This window comes from Pristiophorus japonicus, chromosome 30 (genome assembly GCF_044704955.1).
Source record: "Pristiophorus japonicus isolate sPriJap1 chromosome 30, sPriJap1.hap1, whole genome shotgun sequence".
NCBI classification, from domain to species: Eukaryota; Metazoa; Chordata; class Chondrichthyes; family Pristiophoridae; genus Pristiophorus; species Pristiophorus japonicus.
In genome coordinates, this window is record NC_092006.1 from 6,886,083 (window position 1) to 6,890,157 (window position 4,075).

Sequence of the window (4,075 nt, forward strand, 5' to 3'; positions counted from 1 at the left end):
TGTGGCGCTCCCTCAGTACCGCCCCTCCGACAGTGTGGCGCTCCCTCAGTACCGCCCCTCCGACAGTGCGGTGCTCCCTCAGTACCGCCCCTCCGACAGTGCGGTGCTCCCTCGGTACCGCCCCTCCGACAGTGCGGTGCTCCCTCGGTACCGCCCCTCCGACAGTGCGGCGCTCCCTCAGTACCGCCCCTCCGACAGTGCGGCGCTCCCTCGGCACCGCCCCTCCGACAGTGCGGCGCTCCCTCGGCACCGCCCCTCCGACAGTGCGGCGCTCCCTCGGCACCGCCCCTCCGACAGTGCGGCGCTCCCTCGGCACCGCCCCTCCGACAGTGCGGCGCTCCCTCGGCACTGCACTAGAGTGTTAGCCTAGATTTATGTGCTCAAGTCTCTGTGGAGCGTGACGAACGCACGACGTTGTGACTCAAGCGGCGAGGCTACTACCCACTGAAGCGGTCGTTGGGCATATTGCCGTTTGCCGGTACGGCACTCGACAAAGAACCTTGCTGCCCTCTCGTGACGACAGCTCTGTACTGCACCACAAATTAAAAAGGAATGTGAAACTTTGAGCGGTAATTGGCAAAAGTTATTTTCTCTCTCGTCTCCTCACTCTCAGTTTGGATCTCAGGGGTTTAGAAGCAACAACTCCCTTGAGTGACAGAGAATGGAAGACTCGTCTTTATTCACAGACTCCCCAAAGTGATTCATAGCCAATGAAGTACTTTTTTTCCCCCTAAGGGCAGTCACTGTTGTATTGTGGGAATCGCGGCAGCTCAATCTGCACACAGCAAGCTCCCCCCTCCTGTTAGATGCTCCATCTGCCAGCTGATCTTAGCCAGTCCACTCCCGATCCCTGTCCCGTTCGGGGGAGCGAGAGAGGGGCTAGCGGCTAGACAGAAAAGAAAATAACTTGCATTTCGACAGCACCTCAGGCCATCAAGTGTCTCTCGAAGGTAGTCGCTGTTGTATAATGTGGGAAACGCGGTAGCCAAGCAGTGCACGGCTCACTAACACTGGGCTCCTGGGCGAGATAAGGCAGAATTGTACTTAGCAGGTCAGAGGCTGGGTATTCTGCGGCCAGTGTCTCGCCTCCTGACTCCCCAAAGCCTTTCCACCATCTACAAGGCACAAGTCAGGAGTGTGATGGAACACTCCCCACTTGCCTGGATGAGTTGCAGCTCCAACAAACACTCGAGAAGCTCGGCACCATCCAGGACAAAGCAGCCCCGCTCGATGGGCCACGCTCCCCACCACCTTCAACACTCACTCCCTCCACCACCGGCGCACCGTGGCTGCAGTGTGCACCGTCTACAAGATGCACCGCGGCAACTCGCCAAGGCTTCTTCGGCAGCACCTCCCAAACCCGTGACCTCTACCGCCAAGAAGGACAAGGGCAGCGGGCGCATGGGAACACCACCCCCTCCGCGTTCCCCTCCGAGTCACACACCATCCCGACTTGGAAATACATCGGCCGTTCCTTCATCGTCGCTGGGTCACAATCCTGGAACTCCCTCCCTAACAGCACTGTGTGGGAGCACCTTCACCACACGGACTGCAGCGGTTCAAGGAGGCGGCTCACCACCACCTTCTCTAGGGGGACGGGCAATAAATGCCGGCCTTGCCAGCGACGCCCACATCCCGAGAACAGACTACAGCAAGAATTCCGGGTCACCTGGGGCCGTGAAAGCAGGAGCGAGGCGACGCTAATCCTTCCCGCCTTTACCGCAAACGCCCCAGGGGGAGCGGCGATGTACCTGTCTCAGCGATGCCGACCGAAACCAACACGCACAAGAAGAATTTATTATTATTTTTTTTTTTTTTAATAAGAAATCGGACAAAAATTGCAAGAAAATAACTAAAATATCGTAGAAGATGTATTTCAAGTGAAACATTAATGCTCTTTGAAGAATATATGTGCATTTGGGACACAGAATCAAACCATTTCGTTACAAGACCCACATTGTGCAGACACCTCTGCTCGTCTTACTGAACCGCGCTGCGATCATTTTCACCCAAATGGTCACTCTTTGCTGGTCAGTTGCTGGCGAGGGTTATATTTTTACATCAAAAAAAAAAAAAATAGGCCTCACGGAAGGATTCTTAACCATCTTTTCCGTCTCCACAATCACTTACTCGTGATGTGACAAGACACGGGACGGGACGGGGGTTCCCTCAGTAACCCCCGGCTGGTCAGGCAGCTTGTAACGCGCGGCCTTTTCCACTAGTGGAGTGGTCGCGCACCGTACATGCGCCTGCAACGCGCCAGGAGTCGGGGTGTCGCTACACATCTAGGCGGAGAATCCGAACTATGGATCCCATCTCTCTCTCTCTCTCGCCAATTCGGATCCTGACGTGGGGGGGGTGGGTGGGAGGAGTTTATAAAGGAATGCTGCATTGAAACGAGGAGGAAACCACTGGGTTTGGGGGAGGGGGGGGGAAGGTGCCTTGTTCCAGTGGTCCATCACGTCCAAATCGTGGGCACAGATGCAGCTGATGTGATGCGAGGGGTTCCCCTAAAAGTGAAAGCTGCCTTGGGGGGGGGGGGGGGAGCTGCAGGGGGTGTTTGGAAAAGCTGCACAATGGGTCGCTTTGTCCGAGGTTCGTGGGGAGGGGGGAAAGTGCATCGACGAGGGGGGGGTTCCAGAGTCGATAGAGCGTTGATTCTGCTGATTCTGCGTCTAATGTGGGACTGCGATACCCGTAAAGGGGCCGGGGAAGAGGGAGGGAGGGAGGAAGAAACGACGGCTGCCGATTCCCACATGACCGAATAAATCGATTCTTTTACTTTCCAACAAGATTCCAGCACACAGCACCGTAGAGACTTAAAAAAAAAGACAAAAAAAAAAAGCACAGTGCCAGACGTGTAGGGAGGGGCAGAGGCAGCGGGAGTGGGTCAAGGCTTGCATTTATATAGCGCCTTTCACGACCACCAGGCGTCCCAAAGCGATTTACGGCCAATGCAGTACTTCTGGAGTGCGGTCACTGTTGTATTGTGGGAAACGCGGCAGCTCAATTTGCGCACAGCAAGCTCCCACACACAGCGATGTGATAATGACCCGGATCATCTGGTTTTTTTGTGTCATGTTGGTTGAGGGATAAATATTGGGCCCCAGGACACCGGGGAGAACTCCCCCTGCTCTTCTTCCAATAGTGGCCCCGGGATCTTTTACATCCACCTGAGGGGGCAGACGGGGCCTCGGTTTAACATCTCATCTGAAAGACGGCCCCTCCGACAGTGCGGCGCTCCCTCAGTACTGCCCCTCCGACAGTGCGGCACTCCCTCAGTACTGCCCCTCCGACAGTGCGGCACTCCCTCAGTACTGCCCCTCCGACAGTGCGGCACTCCCTCAGTACTGCCCCTCCGACAGTGCGGCACTCCCTCAGTACTGCCCCTCCGACAGTGCGGCGCTCCCTCAGTACTGCCCCTCCGACAGTGCGGCACTCCCTCAGTACTGCCCCTCCGACAGTGCGGCGCTCCCTCAGCACTGCACTGGGCGTGTCAGCCTAGATTTATGCGCTCGAGTCCCTAGAGTGGGACTCGAACCCACGGCCTACCCACCGAGCCACGGCTGACACCCCACTTTATTTTGAGCCCAAAGATTGGCAACCCCCTTCAGACACACACACACACACACACACCACACACACACACACAGGCACGTAACGGGACGGGAGATCAGAGACGTGACCCTTTAAATAAATCGCACCGGTGACAGTGGAAGCCTCGCCCGTTTGCTGGGCCCGTCAAACCCCCCCGGACGGGAGTTACGTGGAATGCTATCGAAGCCCGCGAGTGGACCCAAGTGAGGCTCGAGTGGAGTGCGTCGTCCCCATCTCTTTCGCCAAAAAAGGTTCGGTAAACCAGTGCCTCCGGCACCACAGTACACGCACACACACCAATATGTAGTATCGCGCTGGGGTGGAGCTCGAATCAAAAGCCCCACAGCGCGCTCAGTAGTCGATTTGCCTCCCCCCTCACAGGAGAGGTCTTCCAATTTCCTTCCAGTGGCTGGACCAGGTTATTGCTTGAGGTATTCAGCGTTTGAGCATTTCCGGCATCTGCTCTCCCTCTCTTTCT

General features: G+C 56.6%; 1 protein-coding gene across 1 annotated transcript in view; it reads right to left on the bottom strand.

Moving 5' to 3' along the window:
• Positions 1-4,075, bottom strand: part of LOC139240180 (gamma-secretase subunit APH-1A-like) — a 36,158-nt gene that overhangs the window by 11,225 nt on the left and 20,858 nt on the right. The gene's annotated exons all lie outside the window — the stretch shown is intronic.